At 55.1% G+C, this 27,941-nt stretch overlaps 7 non-coding genes across 7 annotated transcripts; 4 read left to right on the plus strand and 3 right to left on the minus strand.

The window, feature by feature from the left end:
* Positions 1–1,445: 1,445 nt before the first annotated feature.
* Positions 1,446–1,518, plus strand: TRNAV-AAC (transfer RNA valine (anticodon AAC)). The gene has a single exon. It is a non-coding gene; the product is annotated as a tRNA-Val (tRNA).
* A 731-nt stretch (positions 1,519–2,249) lies between these two features.
* Positions 2,250–2,322, minus strand: TRNAV-AAC (transfer RNA valine (anticodon AAC)). The gene has a single exon. It is a non-coding gene; the product is annotated as a tRNA-Val (tRNA).
* A 3,071-nt stretch (positions 2,323–5,393) lies between these two features.
* On the minus strand, positions 5,394–5,467 carry TRNAI-AAU (transfer RNA isoleucine (anticodon AAU)). The gene has a single exon. It is a non-coding gene; the product is annotated as a tRNA-Ile (tRNA).
* Positions 5,468–6,903: 1,436 nt separating this feature from the next.
* On the plus strand, positions 6,904–6,976 carry TRNAV-AAC (transfer RNA valine (anticodon AAC)). The gene has a single exon. It is a non-coding gene; the product is annotated as a tRNA-Val (tRNA).
* A 5,784-nt stretch (positions 6,977–12,760) lies between these two features.
* On the plus strand, positions 12,761–12,832 carry TRNAQ-CUG (transfer RNA glutamine (anticodon CUG)). Its single transcript has one exon. It is a non-coding gene; the product is annotated as a tRNA-Gln (tRNA).
* Positions 12,833–15,861: 3,029 nt separating this feature from the next.
* TRNAS-GCU (transfer RNA serine (anticodon GCU)) lies at positions 15,862–15,943 on the plus strand. Its single transcript has one exon. It is a non-coding gene; the product is annotated as a tRNA-Ser (tRNA).
* Positions 15,944–18,734: 2,791 nt separating this feature from the next.
* TRNAM-CAU (transfer RNA methionine (anticodon CAU)) lies at positions 18,735–18,806 on the minus strand. Its single transcript has one exon. It is a non-coding gene; the product is annotated as a tRNA-Met (tRNA).
* Positions 18,807–27,941: the final 9,135 nt, after the last annotated feature.

The raw sequence follows: 27,941 nt of genomic DNA on the forward strand, positions 1-27,941 counted from the left end.
GCGGGGCGTCCCGTTTCCCTCTTTTCGGGAAAACACCTGCGGCAAACGCAAGGCTTCCCGAAGCTCTGCGATCAGAGCACAGCAGGTTCCGCAGGGCCCGGAGGACTCCGCTCCTACTCGCAGGGGACAGATGCCTTTCGCTCCTCAGGGACCTTCTGGAAGGCTGTGCTCTCCTCGGGCGGCGAAAGTGCTCTGCGCACACGCGGAGCGGGCAGCACACCGCGGGGAAGAGGGGGGATCAGGGCGGGTCGGCGCACACGGGGAAGCGTCCTGCGCTCAGGGACCAGCATCCGGGTGAAATGACAACAATCCCGCTCAGAATCCCTGGGAAGCGTCTTCCCCCTGCCCCGCCGACATGGAAACGCCAGTCTTTCAAATCCGCCTGGAAACGCAAAAGACGCCAGAAGGAAACATCATTTTGCAAAAAGAGGACCCGACTTGGAGGATTTCTCTTCTTGATGGGAGACTGTCTGTCACGACACAGAAACCGAGACTGAGGTCCTGGCAAAAGGATAGGTGTGCAAACCCACACCTAGACTCTCTAACCGAGAGTCTAGAATAACACCGGGCACGCATCGCCAGCTGATTGTCAACAACGGTGCCAGGCAAGTCGACGAGGGGAAGGGTAGCCTTCGCAGCAAATAGCGGGGACACTGGATAGCCACTACCCACAGTAAAGGATCCGCGGTCCCTAGGGAAACGCCATGACCGTCACAATGAGAGGGCGTTTGGTACGCACAGGTGTGAGGGGGCGCGTCCCCTTCCAGCCCTGGGCCCTGCTGAGCCGCGGAGATGGGGCTCCGGTCCCCCTCCCAAAGGTCACTGGCAGTCCCCCGAGGCGTGGCGGGCGCAGTGTGTGAGCGCGGCCCTCCCGCTGTTGGATTAGCGACGGCGGCGGGTATGGGACCCGAGCGCGCCCAGTGCGTAGCAGGAGCCCGTGACATGTCCCCGCCGCGCCGGGCCAGTGGCGTCGTGGGCACCGAGCCCCGCCAGGCAACGTCCCACGGTCTGGCCCCCACGGCCGTCCCCACTCCGCCCGGCACGCAGGTGGGCACACCCCCCTCTCGGGCCTCAGCTTCTGTGGGTCAAGCGGGGCCGCACGCAACGGGCCCCTTCCACAGTCGGTCCACCGGATCCGGGTCAGTACCTCTGAGGTCAGGTAAACGTAAACAGGACACCCCCCCCCCCACGGAGGAATTTTCCGACACCCGCCAGACCCCGAGGCGGCCTACACTTTCTGTCCTGCATCTGGAAAGGCGTTCTTCCCCTAGACGGTGTTTCCTTGGAGCGAGTCACTGCCTCGAAGGTTCTTGCTTTTAGTCAAGAGAGAGGCGGAATAAGGTTGCTATTTCCCGGAAGGCAAGAGGCCTCCAGTGGGAACAAAGCCGGGAGACCCAGAGACCGGCTAGTCTCCATCGGGGAGGAGGCGAGCGGGGTGCGGCGTGGTTTCCGTAGTGTAGTGGTTATCACGTTCGCCTAACACGCGAAAAGTCCCCGGTTCGAAACCGAGCGGAAACAGCCGTCGACCCGCTTTTTCTCGCTTTACGCAATGCTTCCCAGCGCCACCCAGCACCCGGATCCGCTCCGGTGCCCCTGCTCCGCACACAGGGCCCGGACGCCAGGTGCAGGGACAGCGTCCGGCGAGGACACGATGTGGGAAATGGACGGCGTCCGGGGAGCATCGCCCTTGGTTCCCGACGGTTTCCCCGTGGTCACATTTGCTGCAGCGGGTCACTTCTGCGCACCGGCCCCTGCCTGTCCCCGGGTCAGCCCTGTGCCCGCGGCCCAGGCGGAAGCAGTAGGTGGACGCAAGGTCGTGCGGGGAACTCCTGGTGCCCTCGAGGAAGGCAGGCGATTCCCGGACAGGACGCAGCACTTAGCGTCACAGGAAGGTGATGCTGTTGGTAAAACCAGAGCAGGTTTTCGTGAAAAGGCTGCGTGAAGACAGAGGAGGCACGGGCCCCCGCGCGGAGGGTGCCCACTACGGGGTTGGGGACGGCTTATCCGCAGGGACCTGAGAGGTCTTGGGGTGCAGCCCGTGGGAGAGGGATGTGATGTTGAAGGGAAGCGGGGGGGATGGGGGGGCAGGAGGTCGCCTGTTGTCAGAAAGCCTTTGGGGACGCAAGGGTCCGCGCTGGTGGCGTTGGGGCAGGTGGCAAAGGTGTGTGTTCGTGTGGGGTCCCGGGCAGGGCGCAGGGTCTCAGGCACTGGGAGCACTGGGCAAAGTGCGAAAAAAGCGAGCGGGCGGCTGTTTCCGCCCGGTTTCGAACCGGGGACCTTTCGCGTGTTAGGCGAACGTGATAACCACTACACTACGGAAACTACGCCGCACACCCCTCGCCTCCTCCCCATGGAGACTAGCCGGTCTCTGGGTCTCCCGGCTTTGTTCCCACTGGAGGCCTCTTGCCTTCCGGGAAATAGCAACCTTATTCCGCCTCTCTCTTGACTAAAAGCAAGAACCTTCGAGGCAGTGACTCGCTCCAAGGAAACACCGTCTAGGGGAAGAACGCCTTTCCAGATGCAGGACAGAAAGTGTAGGCCGCCTCGGGGTCTGGCGGGTGTCGGAAAATTCCTCCGTGTGGGGGGGGGGGGGTGTCCTGTTTACGTTTACCTGACCTCAGAGGGCTCCGTGACCTGCATCTCCCGGGTGCCAGACACGGGTCCTGGCTGGGATACTGACCCGCATCCGGTGGACTGACTGTGGAAGGGGCCCGTTGCGTGCGGCCCCGCTTGACCCACAGAAGCTGAGGCCCGAGAGGGGGGTGTGCCCACCTGCGTGCCGGGCGGAGTGGGGACGGCCGTGGGGGCCAGACCGTGGGACGTTGCCTGGCGGGGCTCGGTGCCCACGACGCCACTGGCCCGGCGCGGCGGGGACATGTCACGGGCTCCTGCTACGCACTGGGCGCGCTCGGGTCCCATACCCGCCGCCGTCGCTAATCCAACAGCGGGAGGGCCGCGCTCACACACTGCGCCCGCCACGCCTCGGGGGACTGCCAGTGACCTTTGGGAGGGGGACCGGAGCCCCATCTCCGCGGCTCAGCAGGGCCCAGGGCTGGAAGGGGACGCGCCCCCTCACACCTGTGCGTACCAAACGCCCTCTCATTGTGACGGTCATGGCGTTTCCCTAGGGACCGCGGATCCTTTACTGTGGGTAGTGGCTATCCAGTGTCCCCGCTATTTGCTGCGAAGGCTACCCTTCCCCTCGTCGACTTGCCTGGCACCGTTGTTGACAATCAGCTGGCGATGCGTGCCCGGTGTTATTCTAGTGCAACTGTCAACTGCAGCGAGACCTTTGGAGCTGAGCTGGCCAATTAGTTCAGCTGGTTAGAGCACGGTGCTAATAACACCAAGGTCGCCTGACCACCTGAGTTCAATGCTACCTGCAAAGATTTGGTTCCGCTCTCCTAAGTTTTGCACTTGAAGGAGTTCTAAAGGATCACTGTTGCCAGGGTTCCCTGCTGGCTCAGTTAGCTCCTAGCGCCTATGACTATGCATGAGCTCAAGCCCCACCTTGGACAGAGGCTTCATTAAGGAAAAAAAAAAAAATCAAATGGATTTATTATAACTTTTTATTTTTTATTTTTATTTTTTAAATTTTTAAATGTTTATTTTTGAGAGAGAGAGAGAGAGCACAAGCAGGGGAGGGGCAGAGAGAGACACACAGAAACTGAAGCAGGCTCCAAGGCTCTGAGCTGTCAGCACAGAGCCTGACACGGGGCTTGAACTCACAATCTGTGACATCATGACCTGAGTTGCCCTCACAAACTGTGACATCATGACCTGAGCCGAAGTCGGATGCTTAACTGACTGAGCCACCCAGGCACCCTGATTTATTGTAACTTTTTAAAAAACAATGGTGTTTGTTCCTTAGGTAATTGTGGAACCTATCTTGTTCATGGTACATTCATTCTATTATTTTACAACCAATTCTCTTGCCCAAAACCTTACCCTTTAACCTTTCCATCTTTAGCCTTTACAACGATTTTCAGCCTGGGAATAACCTTCCTAACTCCTTCTATGAAGTTTCCAAGATACTCATTTTATTCGTGCTTACTTGCTACAAAGCATTTCATTTCCCTCTTGTTCGTTGTAAGTGGTTTCTAGAATGTGTAAGACAGCACTAAGGGACATTGCGGAAATGTGGGCACATTTTGATTGTCATCACGACTGGCTGGCTTTTCTGGCATTTAGTAAGTGAGGCCAGGGGTGCTACCCATCCTGAAATCTGCTGGAGAGCCCACAGATGTCCTAAGCTCCACTAGACTTGCAAATGTCCTTCTAGATTTTTTGTTGTTGTTGTTTCTTTGTTTGTTTATTTGTAATTTAGATCCAAGGTAGTTGACATATACTGTAATAATGGTGTCAGGAATAGAGTTGAGTGATTCATCACTTACATGTAAGACCCAGTGCTCATCCCAACAAGTGCCCTCCTCAATGCCCATCACCCTTCTAGCCCATCCCCCCACCTCCCACCAGAAACCCTCAGTTTGTTCTCTGTATTTAAGAGTCTCTCATGGTTTGCCTCCCTCTCTGTTTTTATTTCGTTTCCTTCCTTTCAGACTCTTTTGTAAGTAAAAATACTTTCCTTGCTTGAGCCTAGAACCGAACACTCTTCGCAAAGTGGAAACCCAGAAACTAAAAACCTGAAAGTGTTGATAATTATAACTACAAACATGACCATTCTTTTGCAAGGGAAATCAATCATAAGGCGAGTCAAAAGGCAAATGACAAATCAGAATGTTTGTGTTTCACATCAAAGACAAATGACGAATGGTCCTCATAATTAAAAAGATCCTACAAATGGGTAAAGAAACAAACAAACAAACAAAAACCCCAAATACCCCTGTATGTGGCTATCAACACACAGTTGATAACACACAGTGCTGTCTTACCAATTCTAGAAATAACTTGCCATGAAAAGGGGGGAAATGAAATGCTTTTCACCAGGTAAGTGTGAATAAAATGAGTATCTTGGCAATTCCATAAAAGGAGGTGGCAAGGCTCCTTCCAGGCTGAAAATCGTTGTAAAGGCTGAAGACGGGAAGGTTAAAAGGTCAAGGTCTTAGGGAAGGGAATTGATTGCAAAATAATAGAATGAATATACCATGGACAAAACTGGTTTCACAATTACGTAATGAAGAAATGCCGTGGATTGTGGATTTGTTTAAATCGTGGTAAGACTAGTTGGTTTTTTTGTTTTGTTTTGCTTTATTACAGAACACTGACCAAATTGGGGCAGGAACTCATGATCCCATGAGGAAGAGTCACATGTGCTACCAAGTGAGGCAGCAGGAACCCTGGTAGCAGGGATTCTTTAGAATGACTTCAAGTGCAAACTTGGGGAAAAAACCACATCTTTGTAGATGGTGTTGAACTCCTGGTAAAAAGGGACGTGGCCAGTACGGGGCTCGAACCCGCGACCTTGGCGTTATTAGCACCACGCTCTAACCAGCTGAGCTAACCGGCCAGGTCGGCTTTTGGGAACTCTGCTTTTCGGGACTCCACCCTAGGACGCCGCTCCTACTCGCAGGGGACAGATGCCTTTTCGCTCCTCAGGGACCTTCTGGAAGGCTGTGCTCTCCTCGGGCGGCGAAAGTGCTCTGCGCACACGCGGAGCGGGCAGCACACCGCGGGGAAGAGGGGGGATCAGGGCGGGTCGGCGCACACGGGGAAGCGTCCTGCGCTCAGGGACCAGCATCCGGGTGAAATGACAACAATCCCGCTCAGAATCCCTGGGAAGCGTCTTCCCCCTGCCCCGCCGACATGGAAACGCCAGTCTTTCAAATCCGCCTGGAAACGCAAAAGACGCCAGAAGGAAACATCATTTTGCAAAAAGAGGACCCGACTTGGAGGATTTCTCTTCTTGATGGGAGACTGTCTGTCACGACACAGAAACCGAGACTGAGGTCCTGGCAAAAGGATAGGTGTGCAAACCCACACCTAGACTCTCTAACCGAGAGTCTAGAATAACACCGGGCACGCATCGCCAGCTGATTGTCAACAACGGTGCCAGGCAAGTCGACGAGGGGAAGGGTAGCCTTCGCAGCAAATAGCGGGGACACTGGATAGCCACTACCCACAGTAAAGGATCCGCGGTCCCTAGGGAAACGCCATGACCGTCACAATGAGAGGGCGTTTGGTACGCACAGGTGTGAGGGGGCGCGTCCCCTTCCAGCCCTGGGCCCTGCTGAGCCGCGGAGATGGGGCTCCGGTCCCCCTCCCAAAGGTCACTGGCAGTCCCCCGAGGCGTGGCGGGCGCAGTGTGTGAGCGCGGCCCTCCCGCTGTTGGATTAGCGACGGCGGCGGGTATGGGACCCGAGCGCGCCCAGTGCGTAGCAGGAGCCCGTGACATGTCCCCGCCGCGCCGGGCCAGTGGCGTCGTGGGCACCGAGCCCCGCCAGGCAACGTCCCACGGTCTGGCCCCCACGGCCGTCCCCACTCCGCCCGGCACGCAGGTGGGCACACCCCCCTCTCGGGCCTCAGCTTCTGTGGGTCAAGCGGGGCCGCACGCAACGGGCCCCTTCCACAGTCAGTCCACCGGATGCGGGTCAGTATCCCAGCCAGGACCCGTGTCTGGCACCCGGGAGATGCAGGTCACGGAGCCCTCTGAGGTCAGGTAAACGTAAACAGGACACCCCCCCCCCCCCACGGAGGAATTTTCCGACACCCGCCAGACCCCGAGGCGGCCTACACTTTCTGTCCTGCATCTGGAAAGGCGTTCTTCCCCTAGACGGTGTTTCCTTGGAGCGAGTCACTGCCTCGAAGGTTCTTGCTTTTAGTCAAGAGAGAGGCGGAATAAGGTTGCTATTTCCCGGAAGGCAAGAGGCCTCCAGTGGGAACAAAGCCGGGAGACCCAGAGACCGGCTAGTCTCCATGGGGAGGAGGCGAGGGGTGTGCGGCGTAGTTTCCGTAGTGTAGTGGTTATCACGTTCGCCTAACACGCGAAAGGTCCCCGGTTCGAAACCGGGCGGAAACAGGAAGGTCTCTCTCCCTCCGGGGGGAGTGTTACTTTTGAGGTTTCCCTGGAGCTGCGCTGGGGGCACAAGACCCCCCTCCAAGGGGCCCTCCCTGGAGCCTGCAGCGCTGGGGGCCTCTCTCCGGGGGGGGGGGGACCGGTCTCCCCTCCTTCCCAAGCGCCCCCACCCCCTGCCCCAGGACTTCTCAGAGCTAAGGTCTCCAGTTAACGTATTTATTTCCAGATCAATATATCCAGATATTGGGTGAATTTTGAGGAGGAGAGTGAGGGAGAGACAGAAAAGCGGAGATGTCGGGGGTGCAGATGGGGCGGACAGGAATCACAGGAATCGGCGGGGACATCTCAGGGGTGCGCGGCCACTCAGGCCGGCGCTCCACTCGCCAGGTCCCCAGGAATAGCTCAGGGACTTGGACCTCAGGCTGATCTGATGCCTGCCTGGCCCCGGGGAGGGGGTGCTGCCAGACTTGGGGGCAGTCTGTGTGGCACAAGGCCCTGGCCAGGCCCTTCCCTCCAGGGCCACCTGGTGCACTCAGCTTGGGTGGGAGCAGCGCGTGTGGCACTTGGAGCCGGAACGCTCGTGGCGCAGGTGGGACAGGGTTAGGGTGTTGCCCTGCACGCGTGTGCACCGGGGCCCTGCGGGACCTTTGCCCGGGACTCAACGTCCAGCTGGGAGGAGGTCCCCGGGCTCAGGCCTGGACCGTTCCTGTGGGGGGAGGGGCCCCACGTGGGACCTCCCAAGTGGGGTCATTTGCTGCATTTGGAAGTGAGGACGTGTGGGGGAGGCTTAATAGTGACTTGGTTGTGTTAGTCTCATATTTTCCCCAAGACTATGAGCCGTGCCCAACAGGCTTCCTTTGCAACTGGCTGATCGGGTCAGGGGTTTGCTCCTGTGGGTTCGAAGCCCATATACAGAGTTCATGTTTGGCTGGTGTTCCCCTCAGCAAGAAAGTTTGTTTTGTTGGTGCCCGAGCTGGACTTATAAGAATGTAAATCGATTTAAAACATTAGGAGACATCTTCAGGCTGTTTATTTATTGTTCTGCCTCTTAGACCTCAAAACCGGCCCTTCGGGCTTCAGGCCTAAGAATAAAGTGGCTCGGTTTGGGGTGTTAAGTAGGTTTTCCAAAGGATCTCACACACTTCCGGCAGGCATCCTGGAATATCGCTGAAAGACAGCAGTGTGGGGGGCAGATCTTTGGATGGGGGACCTGGTCATCCATTTCACCCGGATATCAGCATAGACGTGAACTCACGTGCAGCGACTAACGGTTCGGCTGACTGGTCAGAGTGGGCACCGAGTAGAAGATCGCTGTCACATGATAATTTCCACCAGCTTGCCTACACCCAGAAGCAGGGAAGAGCTCAGGAGCCAGGATGATTCTGCAGGTTTTGTCTGCCAGCCTTAGTAATCAGCAACCCTGGCGGGCTAATTGGTCACAGAAACGGAGTAGCCTAGCGGCAGGAATGGGCCCATAACATGGGGTGCCACTAATCAAGGCTGATCGAGTCGCCGCTACAGCCACACCCTGAGCCTGCCAACCGGAAGAGCGATGCGGGGTCCTTGACACAGCGCCTCTCTAGAGGAAAGTGACTTGCCTCTTATTAACTTAGCCAGGAAAACGGGACACCCAGATCCTGGAGAAGTTACTGGCGGCATGAACTCATTTCGTGGAGGCAGTGGCTCTGAGCGGCCAGGGTGGTGCACTGGACGTGAGGGGCGACCAGAGCCCCCGGACCCACCCTGTCTGACGCCAGGCGCTCCTCAATCCAGGACACCTCTAAAAAGTCGTCGCAACTAACATCTCTCCTAAAATCAGGATGATTGAACAGCCTCACATTGTACTTGAAGCAAAGCCAACTTCCTCAGATCTCCTCCAAGGTCCTGCGCATTCTAACCCTGTATTTCTCTCCATCTCATCGCCGTTCTTCTCCTTCTTGCTTGTGCTCTGGCCGCATCGTGCTCTCCACCTGACCCCCCTCTTCCCGTCGGGTGTCCCTGCAGTCTCAGTAAGCCCCCACGGACCCCTGAGTTTAGAGCTGCACCCTACTCCCCACGCCACAGTCCCCCACCCAGCCTCGATCTCTCCATCGCATTTAACAGCTCCTTGTACATTATGTAATTGTCATCACCCTCTTCATCAACAAAAGGACTCTGATATAGACACGTAAACTACATGGGCTCTGCCCACCTGCTGTCTCCTCTTTTGTCTCGTCTCCCACTCTCCCCACCAGTCTTCGTCCCCAGACACACTGGCGTGTCTCAGGCTTTCTCTCCTCAGGTGGTTTTGCCCACGAGGTTCTTTCCGGTGTGTGAAAAAAGGAAGCCACCGCTGGCCCCCTCTCCTGCCTCTCACTCAGCCCCTAGGAAGGGGCTTCTCCCACATTCACTTTGTCAAACCACTAACTGCACCCCCAAAGTCTCGTCTACCTGAGATGAGATGACATTTCTGAATTACACACGCCCCCACTGTGAATTCTTCCACCTCTTCACTGACGGTCTGGTTTTGCCTCAGTTGTGTAGCATGCAGCCGGAGACTCAGAAAGACAGAGCAGCATCGGGGCACCTGGGTGGCTCAGTGGGTTGAGTGTCCGACTCAGGTCATGATCTCATGGGTTCGTGAGTTTGAGCCCTGCCCCTTCCCCCCACCCCCACTCGCTCTCTCTCAAAATAAATACATTTTTATTTTTTTTTTTAAAAAAAGGAGTAAGAAATGTGGCCAGGATTCTATTTATGTGTCCTCAGTTCAGTTAAAGGAAACAAACACATTCTGGGGCAGCCCTCTGAAGCATAATGGGACAATGTCTATCAAAATTATCAGAGCACACATTCTCTGACATATTTTCCATACGTGTGCAGGACATCATGACGTGAGATATGGTGTATGTTCGTAGATAGGAGCAGTGTTTGCCACAGCAGTTTGTGGGGAAATTTTAATTGTCGGCTAAACTGTGGTACATCCCATATAACTGAAGACTACGGCAGTTTAAAAGAGGAAGAAAACCACTTTCCTGTTTTGATATGGGAGGATCACAAAAATACCTTCTAAATAAAAAAATAAAGCAACACACACATACACACACACACACACACACACACACACACACACACACACACAAAACCTGGATAAAATGCCATATCTATCAAGAGAAAAGAGAAAATATTTGTCCGGGCAGAGAGAGAGGGAGACAGAGAGAATCCCAAGCAGGCTCCGCACCGTCAGCACAAAGCCCACCTCGGGGCCCAATCCCAGGAACGGTGAGATCATGACCTGAGCCGAAATCAAATCAGACACTTAACCGACTAAGGCACCCTGGCGCCCCATTAGCCAATGATCTTTAAATGACCTTCCTTGTAAAGTCACCTTGAACTTGTACAGACACTGTTATTAGAAGGAGTCATTTGCGCACTATTTGGTTTTGGAAGTCTCGAGAGAATAAAGGGCGTCCTAGGTGACCATTTGGTGGAAATATTTCGCCACTAATTAAATTAGACCTTATTATATCTATTATAAAAATTGATTATCTTGGTTGTCCTAAAATATCCAGATAAGAAACCGTATGTTCACTGTTTCAAGTAGTTGATTTTCTAATTTATTTAGAGAAAATCTGATTTACCATTTTTACGACCTGCTGGGAAAACATCCTTCTCCTAAACGAGAATCACTTCACACATCTGATTTTGTAAATCAATTTCCTTGACCCATCTGTACAGGGCAAACATCTGCTTAGGAACATCTGCCCTGCCCCTGACCACCCTGCAAATTGCTTTTCTTTCCTCTCAAGTCCCAGACCCCTGCCCCCTTGTTAGTGCCGGATGCCGGAGGCGACTCGGGCAGACGGTCTTCGAAATTTCTAGGTCTGTGTGGATTCCTCCTATTAAATTTGATGTTCGCCCGTTAATGTGTCACACGTCAATCGGATTCTTAGTTCAGCAAGGACCTTGATGGGCCAGGAATTCACACCCACCTGGACAACATCTGACTCGCATCCATTTTCCAGAGTCCGGAAGGGGCGCGTTGGAAGCCTGGAGTCCAGCTGCGTCCCTGTCAACTGCACGGTCCCGCGGCTGGCTCTCCCTCACTCCTCCACCTCACCTCCTACCTCCTACCTCTGTCAACCGAAGTTTTCACCCGCCTGTCCCCTGCCCACCTGGAACACAATGGGGGAGCCTCCTCCTGACCCACCCCGGCCATTACATCCTGCTGAGAACTCTTCAGGGGACCGGGCTGGGCAGGCAGGGGGGTGGGGGTGGGGGCCGTGGTGGAGACCAGGGGGGCAGGACCCCGGGAGAGGTGGAGCCGGAGGACCGCGAGGGGCGAGTCCCCCGCTGGGCCAAGCAGGCCAGGGGACAGAGCGGGGACAGCACCGGCTTCAGACTCTGGGCAGGGGCCCGTCAGGGGTCAAGTGCCACAGAGGGAAGGGACCCCCCTGTCACAAACTGTCCGAGGTCGAGTTTACAGAATTAACTTTCCACGCGTCTCATCGGTGACTGTCCGCGAGTGAATTTCTTGTCACGGCCCACGACCCCGCGCGGTGCCCAAGAGGGACCGGGGCTGGGGCCGAGGCGCTCTTTCCGTTCCGCAGGGCAAAGGCCAGACTTGATTTAGAAGGCAGAGAGCATGATTGCTTTGGGCCCGAGACAGAACCTCCCGGCGTGTCTTGCGTCTCCGCTCGCTGAGGCGTTGGGCGGGAGCCGCTCCCATCCCTCGGCGACCGGTCCCACCGCCCGGCGGGGCCACAGCCTCTCCAGACTTCGGGACGCGGCCGCACGCAGTTCCCACCCCCCGGGGCTCAGGCCTTCCCAGCCTCCCACAGAAGAAACGCGGATGGGACTGGGGGTCGAAGGTTCCATATGGAGAAAAACCCGGCAGCGGACGGTCAGCGTCAGAGATCCCGGGCGCGGGGCGGGGCGCGGCAGGTGCGCGCGTCGGGCCGGTCCTGGCCTAACCCGGAATCCGCCCGGTGGGCTCTCTGGGAAGGGAGCGGGGCCAGGAGAACCCCAGGAATAGCAGCCCTGTCTGTACTCTGACCCCACTAAGGAAACTGCCCCAAAGTCCTTCACGGAACGTGTGCTGGGAATCCCCGCGCTCGGAGCCGGCGAAAGGCCCCCGGGGGGCGGCTCAGGTGCCGAGACGCGCCGTCCTCGCGTGTGGACCCGCACGGCGGGGGCTCGGGCCGCCCGGGGTCGTCCTCCAGGCCGTTTGCGGGTCCCTCCTGCTCACTTGTCCCGAGCGGAGCGCCCAGCAGGAGGCCGGGGGCCGGGGGGTGCGATGCGCCGGTCCTCCCTCCCCACCACAGGTGCCCCAGGGCCGCAGGGACCCTCCTCCCGTCCCGTCCCCGGTCCCCCGCGCAAGTGCAGGGCCCGCAGAAGGAAATCAGCCTTGATAGGCAAGCAGAGTGAAGGATCGCAGGCCTCGGCCTCAGGTGTCCCCACCTCCCAGGGCGCGCGTGAGCCTCACGTGAGGTAACAATACAAACACCTGTCACAAAACCTGAACCTCGGTGACGGGCTCGGCCCGGGTCACGACCTCACCTGTGCTCCTATTTAGGGGCCCGGAGCACCCCGTGCCGGAACCGCTTGGGGGGAATACGCAGGTAAAAGGGGGAGAGGGTTCATGACGTTTGGAAGCTGGTGTTTTCCAGTAAGACCCTGGGGTAGGAGATGTGCGACAGGTGAACGTCCACGACTCCATCCCGGAGGAGGAAAAGTCACCTGTGCTTATAGATCAGGGGACTTGGGCAAGAAGAACTATGTCAGCAAATTAGGGGGGAAGGTGGCTAGGTGGGCCCCATGGTGTAATGGTCAGCACTCTGGACTCTGAATCCAGCGATCCGAGTTCAAATCTCGGTGGGACCTTGCGTGGCCCTTTTCCCAACTTCTGGCTCCTCCTTTCCCCAAGCCAAACCCTTTTGCAAAGGAACCCCTGTGCCCAAACTTACTCCTGGCATTCCTTCCTGTACTAGCCCCTGTCTGCAGTCACCAGTATTGGGAACAAAAAGAATGCCCTCTGCCCTTCAAGGTTGTTTAGCTGAATTAAGGATTAAAGTCACATGAGACATATTAAAAGGAGAAACTCAAATTTAATTTCAAACTTCAGGGAACCCAAACAGACATGAGATTCCAAAGACAGCAAAACAAGCTGTCTGTATATGTTATTCAGAACTAAGGAGAGAGGGGTCCCTGGAAGGGAAGGGCGATAAAAAAGAATGTTTGGTGGACAGTGTTTGTAGGGCCACTCAGAAGCAAGGGGACAAAGAGAGAACTTTGGTCAAACGGGCCTTCCCGGGGTCCTCCTCTCTGTCTACTGCCCCTGGTTCAAAGTATGACGTAATTCTATGCTGATAGCTTTCTTCCTGCTGCAGGATCTTTTAGGCAGTTGTGTGTGTGTGGGGGGGGGGGGGTGTCAGTTTCTTCTTGAGTTTTCTGGGCCTTGATTGTCTTCAGCTCAAAATAATCTGCAAGCCCAAGTGACACATTTTGGAGTGGCCTGCCCCTGGCCCCTGCACTTGCCAAAGGCTAGCTTAATGCCTGGGGTGCACAGCTGGTTGTGGGGAGGAGGGCAGGGGAAGGAGAAATCTCTCCAGGAAATGCGCAAGGAAACCTCCCAAACCTTGCTGGAACTGGAAGTTTCTAGAGAAGATCTGCAGACGGAGACACGAGGAAAGATGGCCTGTGAGAGGAGCCAGAGAAAACCTGGTGATAGTCGTGGACCCAGAAAGTCAGGATGGAAATTAACAAAGGGATGTACCCCAAGCTATGGGTGCAGGTGGTCGAGCAAACTGTCCTCAGACAAGACCATGAGAACCGCAGCCCTAATTCAGAGGTCTGGGTCGGTAGATGCGATCCGATCCGCGATAGTCAATACTCAGTAGACGTGAGGCTTCGAGTTTGCACGAGCAAGCTTTACACGTTCGGGAAGGGGAAATGAGCTGATTCAGAGACTTCTTCCCCAGGATAGCGTGTTTACTCCGCGGGCCTCGACTGTTCTGGATGTGGGTTCCCTGAGGACTTGGCCTGGAGCCGCCTCCAGCCCTCTCTGCTGTTGCCGGTCCGGCCCTCAGATCTGGGAGCCCCTTGTGCACCAAGAGCTGGTGACCAAAGTCAGTCTTCTGTGACCGTCCCCAGTGACCTCAAGGAGATCTCCAATGCAGAAAAAAGAGAAAACCAGTCAAGTGCAGGCATGCAAGCAATATTTTTGAACAACCAGATAGGACAGAAACACATGTATTAAGATTAACTATGGGCTTTTTAAGTAGTGATGTGGAAATCCGCACATCTTAATTGTTACAACTGAACAGACCATATCTTGCGAGTGCAAGGGATTGGAGCTCGGCGGCGATCCATCAAGTTTCCCTCCCCTTCCTGCCTACGACCCCTTGTGAGCTGACCAGCTTCGCAGCAGCTCTCAGAGCGGTCTGAACCAGTCTCCCTGGCTATAGTCCTCGGGAAGATGACGAATAAAACACTGACTAACCTACTTTGAAGTTGGCTTTTCCCCCCAGGGGACAGATTGTGGTGCAGGTTGGAAAAGTGCGGCTGCTCTGGGAACTGCTGGGGCCCTTTCGGTTTGGAAGGAGGCTCTGATGGAAGACGAGAGCAGGGCGAAAAGCCGGATGTGGTCAGAAAAAAGCAGCTCCACTGTCAGTGGAGATCGGAGAATTCATGCCACCGAGGCCAGAGGGCTGGAGATCGGGACACAGAGAAACACTTTCCTAAAATGTCCCTTCCCGACCACGCACCTGCTCCTGATGGATGTGAGCCCTCCCTGCTAACACATCCCCTTGCAAATCAGGCCGGTCTATTTCCTTTTATGCGACAGACTTCTGCGACCTGTGACCTCGGGGGGGGGGGGGGGTAAAAATATCCCCACTGACAAGAAAGGACAATTGGAAATACTGGCGTCTCCGACGTTCTGGAAGTATTGTCTGTAGGCAGGACAGGGGGCGGCGTCTCCGTTGCATATTTTATACGATTTCTTGGAGAAGGAGGTGACAAATTTCGCATCTACTTCAGAGTAACATCACACTAAACGAAAGGGAACAGACATGTATCACGGAAAGTTGGCGCTTCAATTCTTTTTACTCATTCAGACTCATAAGAAAATCCTCCTCGACTTGTGTCAAAGAAAAGAGATAACCACATTTTGTAAAAGTTATTTGTACATGGTTGCAAGTCCCTTCTTTGCTAGCGCTTTTATTCACTGCTATCATGTATTTATTACATTCAGTGGCAGGAAATGTATTAAAGAGTCTACTTTAAATAATGCGCCTTAAGTAATCATAAAAGCACACTTATTCAAAAGCACAAACTAGGGGTCTTTTTGCTGTTAACCTCCACCGAAGTCTTCTTATTCCAGTCGTCAGTTTTCCTCTGTGGACACATGACCTGATGGGGAAAAATATTCCTGGCCCTTTCACTGAAGAACGCATTTCCAATGCAATGCTGCTTCACATATGTAATAAACTACCTGTCAAACTTATCTTTGTAGATCTTGTTGTGTGAAATGAAATGCAAAGCTAATTCAGGTCGGCAGAGGATAGATTTATTGTCCCTGGAAATAAGTAAAAAATAGCCTTCAATTTATGCTCCCTGTTGCATAGCGGCAGGATAGGGTCTTCGAGCGCAAAATACATATCGGGATAAAATTCTGGAAGGCAAGTGTGAGTACTGAGGAAGGAAGACAATTGAGGCTGGAGGCCCCGGCGGGCTAAAATGGGATTAACAAAACGGGGAAGGCTACCTGGAGGAAGATGGAAAGGACTAGAGGTAAGAAATCCCTGCCACGACTGTGATTTGAAAAACAATGCCACAGCTCGGGGTCACAGAGCAAAGCTTGGCCGAAAGTAAGACGTTAAAGAGGTACCTAAAGGGCTTACGGCTCGTGGGACGAGGTGGCCGAGTGGTTAAGGCGATGGACTGCTAATCCATTGTGCTCTGCACGCGTGGGTTCGAATCCCACCCTCGTCGGCCCTGGCTGTCGGGAGCGCGGGTGTGAGTCTTGCACTCCTCACCTTGGTGTGCGACGTTCCGCCTTCACACCCTCCATCCCCTTCCGACGGCGGTTGCCTTGCCTTCTGGCGCGGCGGGGGGAGGGCGAGTGCTCCCTTTTAGAGCGCCGCCTGCTGCTTCCGCCCCCTTCCGCGGTCGCGGAGCTGGGGACTCAGGCACAGCATCCCTGTGGCGCACAGTCCTTGGCCCCAGTCACGTCGGGGCTCAAATCGCAGAACCAAAGCAGCCGAGGCTTCGGTCCGACGCCGGCTTCCCCTCCTGGGAACGGTTTACAACTCTGTTCGCCGCCTCCTTCGTTCCTCAAGCCGCAGGAATCCTTACCTTTCCTTGTTTCTCGTCACAGCCCAGCGCTTGGGAACCTCCTGTCTCGAATTCGCTTCAAAATGCTGATGGGCGGTGGGCGGGTCAGAAGAGAAACGACCTCCACAAACACTGCTAATGGTTTAAGGTGGTTGGTGGGAATTTGCGTGTATATTATACAGTTCCTGTTACTTTTTCAAAGGGCCATAACAAGGGTCTTAAACTTTTCACTTGGAAATAACTTCGATCTTAAAGAAAATTGGTAACAATAAGAATAGAACAAAACCCACCTCTATATCTTTTATTGGGATTCACCTATTAACATTTTGTGCCATTTCCTCCCTCTCTCTCCCTCCCTGCCTCTCTGATTCAGTCTCCATGTTCGGTCTATCTCCATTTCTCCCTATTTTTTTTTTTTTTCAGAACCACGGAAGAGTAAACTGTATGTTTCATGGCCTTTTGCTTTTAAATACTTAAGTAGATATTTCCTAAAACTAAGGATATTCTTTATGTATAACGACAGTATATGTATCCGTTCAGTGTATTTAACAATGATACTGTTTTTAAAATCTCTCGCCTGTATTTCAATTTTGTCTACTGGCCCAGTAATGCCTCTTAGAGCATCCCCTCCCCCAGTACAGACTAGGTATCGTATCATTTGTCCAAAAACATGTTTTTTACTTCGATTCCAGTTAGTTAAGTTCAGTTGTCCATATTTAATCTAAAACATCACCGCAGCCTCTCTTTGTAGTCATGATATTGACATTTTTTAAAAGAATACAGTAGCTGCTCACTTTGTTGTTTGTTTTGTTTTTCTTTAAGAAAATTTCTTACATTTAAAAAATTTTTAATTTAAAACTTTTTTTAAATTAAATGTTTTTCTTTTAATAAGTTTCTTAAATTTATTGTTATATAAATTCTCGGTGGCGGGTCAGGTCATGATCTCAGGGTTCGTGAAAGTGCGGAGCCTGTTTAGGATTCTCTATCTCCCTCGCTCTCTGATCCTCCCCCACTTGCTCCATCTCTCAAATAAATAGGCTTCAAAAACAATTTTTTTTAAAAAGAGCTTTTCCTGAACCTACTGGGTTTTGATAGCTTTTTTTTTGCATACATACATATAAATTTTTATTGATATGAAATTCACATTACAATTCACCATGTAACCATTTCAAAATCTATAATTCAGTGACTTTTAGTTCATTCACAAGGTTGTGTAACCATCACCACTATCAGGTTCTAGAACATTCCTTTTTTTTTTTTTTTTTGATCTTCTGTGATTGTTTATTTAGTTTTGCCTTTTTTTTTTTTTTTTTAATTTACATCCAAGTAAGTTAGCATATAGTACAACAATGATTTCAGGGGTAGTTGATTGCTTTATAAGTCAAAATAATCTTCATGCCAAAGTGGCCCACCTTGGGGGAGCCTGCCTGCCCTTGGCCCACCAAAGTTACCCCTCAGATTTAGCATGCATTAATAATTCTTACCTGAACCCACCTTTACTAAGGCGGTTGCAAAATGATGGAACTTCAGCTCCAACACTGTCTGCACATTCTGTGACAAGTCAGGGCGCACACCTTTAAATGCAGAGGATCAAAGCTGTGCCTCCTCCTCCCCCCTGCCCTGGTCCCGTCGGCCCCCCTCACCTTACTTCTATTTTTCCATAGGATTTCCTCTTCATTTTCATTATTTAAGGTCCTTGTTGTTACAGGAATTTCTATTTTCTTGTTATAATGTAGAGACTCACTAAAGAGTGCTTTACTTACAAAATTTTCCTCATAAACACATTTTTGCAAATACCTTAATGACTTCCATTTTTCCCCCTGAATTTGTCCATGGGATCCTGATGCACACACTTTTTTACTTTAATGCATTCCTTCCATTTTCTTCTACCATTTCACATGTAACTTCTTTGCATCTGTTCCATAAAATCTGATGCATAAAATCCTACAAATGGCGTCTTTGTGATTATTACAACATGCATTGCTTTAGCGAAGGACTCCCAAAACATTCCCATTAACTTGACCTAAATGTGATAAACCGTGCACAGGGCTGCATAAAGAAGTGAGGAGCAGGACACTGATGCCCAAGTAAAATGCAATATAGTCATTGGGCAGAAGTCAATGAAAATGTTTTTCCTTCAAGTGTAAAAAAAAATAGAAAACTATAACCGGAGACAAGCATGTATTCTGAAAGATATAATGCTGATCCACCGGAAATGAAAGGTAAATGTGTCACCTCTTCCCAAGTAAGAAGGGTGAGGTTTGCATCTCTTTTGAAATGAGAAGGGCAGCTTTCGCAAAAAGAAAAAAGAAAGAAAAGAAAGGAAAATACCCATTTGCAGAAATTAGGTAAAGGGTGAAAAAACATTGCAGGAGTTGTAAAGAACAAAAAAAAAAGAGATGGCTTTAATTCTACCTTTCCCCCCCTGAAGGTGGGAAAGGAGGAACCCTAGCAGAGGATGGTTTCGATCCATCGACCTCTGGGTTATGGGCCCAGCACGCTCCCGCTGCGCCACTCTGCTAGTTGCGACACCTGCTCACCTATTTCCTCCCTATGAACATGATCAGGTACCGCATTTCCTTGTATAGGTAAATTGTGATTTTGTTTATAAGATACAATCCTACTCGGGAATAAAAACAATATTTTTTTGTGAATTTTATCATACATATAACGACACAATTCAATCTCAGAAACATCACGCTGGGCAAAAAATGCCACACATGATGTACTATAGGATTCTACTTATGTGAAGTTCAAGAGCAAACGAAACTACCTGGTGACAGAAATCAGAAGAGGGATTAGCTTGTAGGATGCAGCACCGACGGGCAAAGAGGCAAGAGGCAACCGTCTGGAGTAAGGGGAATGTTCTCAGCCTTGATGCGAATGGTGGTCACACGGGATGCACTCAAGATCTATGCATTTTACTGCATGTAAAATATACTTCAATAAACTGCTGAAAACACGGAGGGGACCACAGAGATGTAATAACCAAAAAGGAAGAGAGGGAGGGAGAGCAAGAGAAGAGAATGGAAAAGAAAGAAGGAAAGAAGGAAGCAGGGAGGAAGGGAAAGTGGGAGAGAGAGAGCAAAGAAAAAGAAGTACTTTCTATGTATACTTCAGGGAGCTAAGGCAACAGTGGCCCCCAAAGCTTCCCAAAATAAGGTGTGGAGCCACGAAGAGCTCCCTGGGAGCAGGAGAAGATCCCCAACACTCTTTGGGGAAGCGCCTGAGCCAGGCCTCCAGCAGCCAGTACGCGGTCAGCGCAGAGGGTCGCTTTGGCGAACCCTGGCGGCCGCCTCACGCCCTCAAGCGCGCGGGCAAGATGGCGGCCGCCGCACACACTCGCGCGCGGGCAAGATGGCGGCCGCCTCACACCGTCCCCTGTCCCCCAAGCGCGGGCAAGAACGGCCGCTTGAGGAAAAGCTGCTCCTATAGATTTGAGCGCATTCTCCTCAAGGAGGGAAAGAAAATTGACTTCTAAAGTGTTCCTTCCAGGGCTGCATTTCCTTCATCTCAGTTCTAAGAGTGTATCAAGAAAGATCAAAACTAAAACATGGATATTAGTTTTCTGGAAGCACATTCTCAGACAGGTAGAAATCACGTCCTTTCACCCAGTTACAGAATTTTTCAAGACTTCTGTGTACACACAACAGGCTTAGGTTTTCTCCACGTTGTCCGCAAGGTCACAGTTCCACCGGCACTAGGCAATCTAGAAGCTTCACGGTGGTTGCTCTGCTGGGGAGGTGGTCTTGTGTCCCTGTGAGGAAAAACGGTGTCCACAAACACGCGCTCAGAGGCTCTGGAAAGCTGCCCCTGAAGGCGGGGGCCTCTCTAAGACCTGGCCGACTGGTTCTGTGAGGAAGGCCAAACAAACACAATCTGTGTGGCGCTTTATGGTGGAGGCCGGAGAAAGTACTGAGGAGAGAAGGGACCCCTCACACGGCCACCCTCCTCCTCATGCTCTCCTCTGTGACCCAGCCCAGTGTGATGTGAGTAGAAAGCATCCATCTGCCACAGGAGAATGCTCAGCAAAACTGAGCGGTCTGCCCCGTCTCCGGCCACACCCGTAATGACAACATCAACGTGGGTCAAATGCCCTTCTCTCTCCTTAATAGGAAACGTATTTGTATTTTTTTTTTTTTGGAACAGTCTAGAAGGCTTTAAAATGAGAACCCAAAAATACTATATATATATATATATATATATATATATATATATATATATATATGTATATATATATATATATACATATATCTTGTCTTCTACACTCGGTGGACACACGTCTCACCCCAACCAGGGTAGTCTGCTTGAGCAGAAATCTCATTTAGATGGCAAAAGAAAAACAAAAAAGGAGAAATTACAACCACAGTGAAAATGTAGATTTCTCGAGAATAGGGCACAGGCTTGCGCGTAGTGCGAGGAAAACATTGAGCCTCTGAAGATGCCAGAGGCTACCCTCCTGCATTTGCTGTAGCATGAAATATGCAGAAATATATTAAAAAGATGTTAAAACATGTATATACAATAAATGTGTAAAATAAACTAATCTTTACTTCAACACATCCTTTTCGAGTGCCTTCTATTGAACGGACCATGCCCACCCACCCCCGGCCTCGTGGGGCTTTGTTTTGTCTTTCATTTTCCATGACCTTGACCTGTAGGATACGACACACTGGTGTCATGGGTGGGAAGGAAGTGGCCAGCGAAACCGGTGTGGCGAAACAGCTCTTAACGTGATGCCCACGATCCCTCCCTCCTGATGCCCACGCCCTTGTGCGATCTCTTCTATGGCAAAGGCGACAGGAGGTACGTGGTTACATGTATGCGATGACGGGATAAGTTACAGGACATAGTATCACCCATTCACTTGCTGGGACCTAATCCTGCCGCCTCCTCCTCTCCTCACACACCCTACCTCCTGGTTGGCGCTCACTGCCAGCTACCGAGTTCGAACTCACATCCTTAACGGTGGTAGCAGGTGCCTTCGCCACTTCCCACATCTCGGGGGGGGGGGGGGCCCAGTCCGTCCCCCATTTGATTCCTCCCTCACGTGACAGCCACAGCAGTCAAACCCAAACTTGTCTCTTTCTTGCTTAAAATCTCTCCCCTGTTCTCCGCCGTGTTTAGGACCCGGTCCACACCGCGTGCCCATCTACCTGCCTGCTTCTCCCCGGCTGTGCCCGGAGGCCTCCCAGGTGATCCTCCCTGCAGGTGATCCCAACACACATCCACTGTGCCTCCCAGACCGGCCTGTGCACGTGCTCGGTTTTTGGCCCCGCGACGCCCTTTTCTACTTGGTGCTCGGAACACCCGAAGGCAGAATGCGAGTGGAAGTGTTCAGCTACCGTGTCAAGGGCAGCAGACAAAATCCTATATGTTCCTCTTGCGCCACCCCCCCCCCCCCCACGTATGATGGCAATCTTGGGTCAGGCGATGCCTTTAAAAGTCGCGACAGCATGGATATTTAGAGTCAGACATCCCTGCAGCGGGGTTCTGGCTCTGATGATCTGCTGAGAGAGAGGAGTGAGCACGGACTTTGAAGCCGTGAGGCTTTAAATCCCAAATCTAGCCCTTTACTAACTGGGTGCGCTCGGGCCCCATCTCTACTGCCGGGAGTTTAACAGTCATTCCTGTGTCAGAAGCTTATTTCAAAATTTTATTTGCGTGTCATCAACCGGTTTAAGATTCTTTTTCCCCCTGGGCCTCTTCCAAGGGATCCATAAGGCAGGAGATAGACGGAGCGCGGGCGTCATTCTCGCCTCCTTTCGTGGGTTCACTAGTGCTGAGGACTGTGTTGCTTCTTACTCCCCTTGGTTAGGGAACAGGTCTGCCGGGTATCTGCTGTCCTCCCTTGCTTCTCAGGTGCTAGAGGCTTCCTGCCCCTGCCTGTCCCCTCCGGGAGAGATGTGCGTGTGGAGCGGTGATTTCGCCAGGTAGAAATTAAAAGGAAGAAAAAAAAATGAAGTGTAGACTTCGGTTCCCTAACTTGGGCAGTTCTGGCTCAAGCCGCAAGGATCGTGACCTTTAATGGGGAGAGAGAAGTCAACCCTTCACGTCAAAACACTGCGGTGAATTCAGGAACCAACACGCGCAGCCCTTAAGTGGGGCGGCGCGCCCCCCACCGTCGGCCAGGTCCCGGAGACCTTTTCACGCGTGTTTTGGCTCTACCCACGTGGCACCGTCCCTACAGGCCATCCCTCCTCCAAACCCAGCTCAAAGCAGGAAATGCGGGGAGCCAGGAGCGCACGTCTCCGCGCGGACGCGCCAGAGAGCGCCCGGCCTGGAAGGAGACTGGCCCGGGGCTTTCCTTTTCTGGAATGAGGAGTGGCCGCTGGGATCGGAGGGACTGAGTCTTGACTTGCCAAGCTCTTAGGGGCTAAATGGGCAGAGAAAGGGACGGGGAAGAGCCTGGAACAGCTTGGGGTGAGGGGGGGGAAGGGGTACAGCAAGAGAAGCCCATCTCGGTGCCCTTGAGGGTTGGTCAGTCAAGGAAAATTACGGCAGATTTCATCAAGTTCGATTCAAGGTCACATTATATCAAAAGCTCCTCCGGGACTCATCGAAGCACAAAGCGACGCCAAGTCAGGGTAGGCGTTCCTAGGGCACCAGAGAAAGGGCACTGCTTCTTAGGGCCAAGTAGAAGCCAGCTAAGACTTAGAGAGCATCTGCCCCTCCCCCTAAGGATGCTGGGAGTGTGGGCTGTGCTCCCAGCCTTCCCCTCCCCCACCCCCACCCCCACCCCCTGGCCTGTCTGTTCCCAAGGAGAGAGCCCGAGGCAGGGTCCTGACTGCGCTCCCACCTGACACGGAGAGGAGTGGGCAAGAAGGGGAGTTTCTTCAACTCCAGAGGTTTGGTTCCACCCGGTTTCATTCCGCTGTTACCACGAGGTACTTGGTCCTCTGATTTCTTCTAGATGATGGATCAGGGTGAGTATGTGGAAGCTCCAGCCTTAGATCTGGGGTATGTTTGCTTTAGAGAATTGGAGGGCACCGAGCTCGTCACAATACGGAGGCCCAGACCAGCCAGACCAGGGGACGGGGCGGGGGGGGGGGGGGGTCCCACCGGCTACTTCTTGTGGGCGTGACGCCTTCGGGAATGCCCCTGTTCCCGACTCTTTGGGGTTTTTGATTTTGCTCCAATGGAAAATGAAGAGGCCGATGGTCTGAAAGGTCCTCTCCCAACGGAACTGCGGGCAGGTGGAGAGGCCATGCCAAAGCCAAGGCCGCTGCTCCTGGTAAGGGGCCCGGGGACAGGGGTGCTCTGAGCAAAGGGGGCCATGCCGGGGCCCCCAAATATAGTCTTTCTTGCCGAGGTGTTGGTCCTCCCCAAGACCAAAGGCTTGCTCTGGCTGGCCAGGCCCCGGGAGTTCTGGCTCCGGCCTTTCCCAAAGGGCGTGAGGGCGGCGCCCGTGGTCCCACTTCGCAGTGCTGCGGTGCCGAACGCTCCAGAGTCGGAGCTCCTGTCCGGGGCGGTCACACTGACCCCGGACTCCCCGCAGTCCATAGGGGTCACCAATCCCCCGAAGGCAAAAGGCCGGGGGGCCGTGCTGCCGAACACGGAGCCGGCCGCCCCGCTCCGGCGGGTCTGGGCCGCAGCTCCAAAGCCGGCTGCGCCGGTTTGGCCAAAGGGAGACCCCGCCGGAGCGCTGCCCAAGTTTGGCGGGACGCCGCCGGAGGGGGCGGAGGGGACGCGACAGGTGGAGGCGGAGGGCGTCAGGCCCCCAGAGGCCGACCGCGCGGTCTTACCGAAGGCTGGCCCAGCCGGGGTCGGGGCGGGGGCTGCCGTTGCCCACGTCCCCGGACCGAAAGGACTAGTGACACTCGGGCCCGGCGGGGCCGGGGGTGCCCCCTGCTCCTGCCCATCTGGAGCCCCAAGTGCCGGCTGGAGAGGGGCTCCTGGGGAGGGTGGGAAGGGGGGCCTTGAGCCCGCCCCGGAGGGCGCGGGGAGTGCGGAGCCGACGCCGGAGGCTCGGGCGGTTAATGCCGACCGGCTCCCGGCCGCGGGCGCGGAGGCTGGCAGAGGCGGGCCCCGCACATCGGCAGAGCTCTTACGAGGGGGCATCTGCACAGCGCCGGAAAGAACCTGGCTGAAGATGGTGACCGTGTGCACGGCAGGGACGGGGGCACGCGGGTGTGGGGGGAAGATGAAGCTTGTGGCTTGGGAGAAGCAGGCCCTGAAGGCACAGGAGGCCCCGAGAAGGAACGCGCGGCAGGCAGGGGCGCGGTCAGCCTGGTCCACGGCACCGCTGAGACTCACCGCGCCGATGTCCACGGGGGGCGGGAAAGGAGAGGCTTGGCAAGCGCGGGCCGGGGTGGCGGACACGACGACGGCGGTAGCCTTGAGCAGGCTGCGGAGGAGATGGGGGGGAGCAGGGGGAGCGGGGGGCGAGGTGTGCTCGGAAGAGGAAGGAGCGACCCCGGGCCCGGTTTGACGGGGTCCTCCGCGGCCAAAGACGGGCCTGAAGGTAGGGGCCAAGAGACCCGGGGCTGAAGGTGCCGAGGCGGTGGCCGAAAGGCTGGGACGTAAGGAGTCTCCGATCTCGCCGTTGGGCGGGAGCCCCAAAGTGGGGTGTGGCGTGGGGTGGGCAGAAGCTGCCGCAGGAGGCGCAGATGCAGGGGGGAGGGGAGCCCGGCCGCCCAGAAAGGCCACCCTTGGCACGGCGGGCGGTGCGGGGGTGAGGGCCGGCCGCTCCGGGGGCGCGGCGGTCCCGCGGGCCTGAGCCGCGGGGGGTGGCCTGGTGGCGTCCGAGGCTGGCGGCGGGGCGGAAGCAGGGGTCAGACGGAGCCAGGTGGCTGCGGACTCGGAGTCAGAAGAGGGGCGCGGAAGGGGCTCTGGCTGCGAGCAGCCGCGTGAGGGCAGCGGGCTGACTTCCTTCAGGGGCGAGAGCGCCGCAGGGACCGCCCGGCCGGGGGACGGTGGCAAGGCCGCCGGAGGCTCCCGCGTCTCTGCGAAGCTTCCCGCCCGCGGATCCGCGTCCTGGGTTTGAGCTGTGCCTGCACCGGGCGGACCGGGAGACGCGGCAGGCTGAGAGGCGGAGCCCAGCTCGGGGACACAGCGTGTGGGGTCCTCGGTCCCGTCCTCTCGGGCTGTACTGCTCCACCGGAGCCCGACTTCGTGCCCCGAGGCCTGGTCCTCGTCAGGGTCCGCATCGCCGAGCCCGGGAGGTGGACCCGGGGTCCCAGGGCTGCGTGGCGGCCGCGGAGGCCCCTGACCCTGCGGCTCAGAGCCGCCGGACGCCGCCGGGGACCTGGCCGGTGGCGGTGGCGCTGGAGACGGAGACCGGCGACCCTTTCCTTTCTTTCTCACCGGCCATTCTGGGGGCTGCAGGGCCGCACCGGGCGCCCTTCGCTTCCCGGGCGCGCCGAGCGGTCTGGACGAGCTGTAAGAGCTGCTGATGGCGTTTCTCGGGGAGCGCGGGGGGCCCCCCGAGTGCGCGCGGGCCTCGGGGCTCCGGGAGGGGCAGCCGGGGCCCCCGCTCGCGCTGCCGTCCGGGCCCAGGGAGTCCGGGCTTCTCCTCAGCGGCCCCGGCCGGGGCTCGAAAGACGCGAGGACCCCGTTTCTCAGCAGGGGCCGAAATGCGGACGGCCTGGGGTCCGGGCTCCGCCTGGCGGCCTGCAGGCCCCCGGGACGCGGCGGGTCTTCCCAGCCCGCCCTCCCCTTCGTGCACCCCCGGAGCGCCCGCAGCACCGTCTCCTTTGCGCAGGGGTCCGGGGGCTTCTCGGAGGCCGGGGGCCCAGCGGAGCGGATCGCGCGCGCGGGCCAGGGCTCGGGGGGCGCGATCCTCACGGTGACCGGGCTCCGCCGCGCCCGCGGGTGCCGGAGGGACCAGACGCTGCGCCTGAAGTAGCTGTCCCACCAGTCCGACGGCAGCGGCCCCACGATGGCGTTGCGGGGCCTCTTCATGGGGAAGCGCCTCCAGGCCTCGTCGACGGGGCCCGCGGGGGCCCGGCCGGGCGGCCTCCGGGGGGGCCGGTGCCGCGGCGCGGGGTGGGCGCGGTGGACGCGCTGCACCTGCTCGGTGGCGTGCGCGCGCGCCCGGGCCGGGGACGACGGCGGGGACCCCGGCCTGCCCAGGTAGCCGCCCATGCGGAGCGACGCGGCGGCCGGGCCACCGGGCGGGTTTCGGTTCCCGAGGTCGGAGTCGGCGTTCGCCGCGTTCCCCCGACGGTTGGGACCCTGGCGCGAGGAAAGGGCGAGGCTCTCGGGGCGCTCGCCTGCCCCCCACCCCCCGCCCGCAGGCCCGGCGCCCGGAGGGAAGGGAGGAGGGGACCCCGGGCCGCGCGCCCCGCCGGGGACGGTGCGGCCCGAGCGCACCGAGGCTCGAGCAGCCGGAGTCCAGGGGGCGCGGGATCGGGGTGCGCGGGGACCGCGCTGGAGGCCGCGCTGGCGATCCGCGAGGTGGTTGCCACCTTCTCCTTTCCTCTTTGCAAGACACGTGGGAAGTTTCTTACAAGAAAAAGCATAGTCTTACCGTGCCATCCAGCAACCACACTGCTAGGTATTTACCTAAAGGAGCTGAAAAGTTTTGTCCATACAAACACCTGCACATGAATGTTGGTAGAAGCTTTATCTCTAGTTGTCAGGAATTGGAAGCAGCCAAGGAGTACTTCGCTAGAGGAATACACCGTGGCACACTCCTACAGTGGAATAGTATTCAGCACCAGACAGAAATGAACTATCAAGTCACAAAAAAGACACGGAGGAACCTTAAGGCTGTATTGCTACGCAAACAAAACCAGTCTGAGAAGGCCACGTGCTGTTTGATTCCCGCTCTATTAAGTTCTGGAAAACACAAACCTATAGAGAGTAAAAAGATGGGTGGTTTCGGGAAGTGGGGAAATCAGTGGAGTACAGGGGACTTAATTCTGCGTGAAACCACATCGGTGGTCACAAGATGTTGTGTATTTGGCAAAACCCATAGAATGTAGGACAAAAGAGTGAACCCGAATGTAAACTATGTACTTTAGTTAATAATAATGTACCAATATTGATTCACCAGTAGTAACCAGTGTGCCACACCAAGAAGATGTGGATGGGAGGGGAATCGGGAGCGGAAGTAGGGGGAGGAGAGAGTGTAAGGAAACTTCCTGTACTTTCTCTTCCATTTTTCTGCAAACCTAAAATTGTTCTTAAAAATATAAAGTCTGCTAAGTTTAAAAATTAAAATGGGGGCACCTGGGGGGGCTCAGTCGGTTTAGCCTCCGACACTTGACTTCAGCTCAGGTCTGATCTCGCGGTTCATGGGTTCGTGGGTTCGAGCCCTGTGTGGGGCTCTTCGCTGGCTGACGGCGTGGAGCCTGCTTGGGTCTCTCTCTCTCTCTCTCTCTCTCTCTCTCTCTCTCTCTCTGCCCCTCCCTGCTTGTGCTCTCTTTCTGTCAAAAGTAAATAAATCATTTATTAAAAAAATGAAATTTGCAATGTCTTGGTGCTTGGACTCCATGCCTCAGTCCTCTTAAAACCGCCTTATGATTTACTTAACACAATAGGTAAATCACAGGTGCGTCGCTGTTTTGCTGTTTAAGCAAGTAACGCAGGCATTCAGCACATTGTCAGTTACGCAGGAAATTAAGGCAATTGTTGACAGTTCTCGTCGGCGAAATTGACAAGCCAAGGTTTAGCGCAGCTCACTTTACCTGTCTGCCCTTGTGCCGGATCC

Source organism: Acinonyx jubatus, chromosome B2 (genome assembly GCF_027475565.1).
Source record: "Acinonyx jubatus isolate Ajub_Pintada_27869175 chromosome B2, VMU_Ajub_asm_v1.0, whole genome shotgun sequence".
In the NCBI taxonomy this organism is placed as follows: domain Eukaryota; kingdom Metazoa; phylum Chordata; class Mammalia; order Carnivora; family Felidae; genus Acinonyx; species Acinonyx jubatus.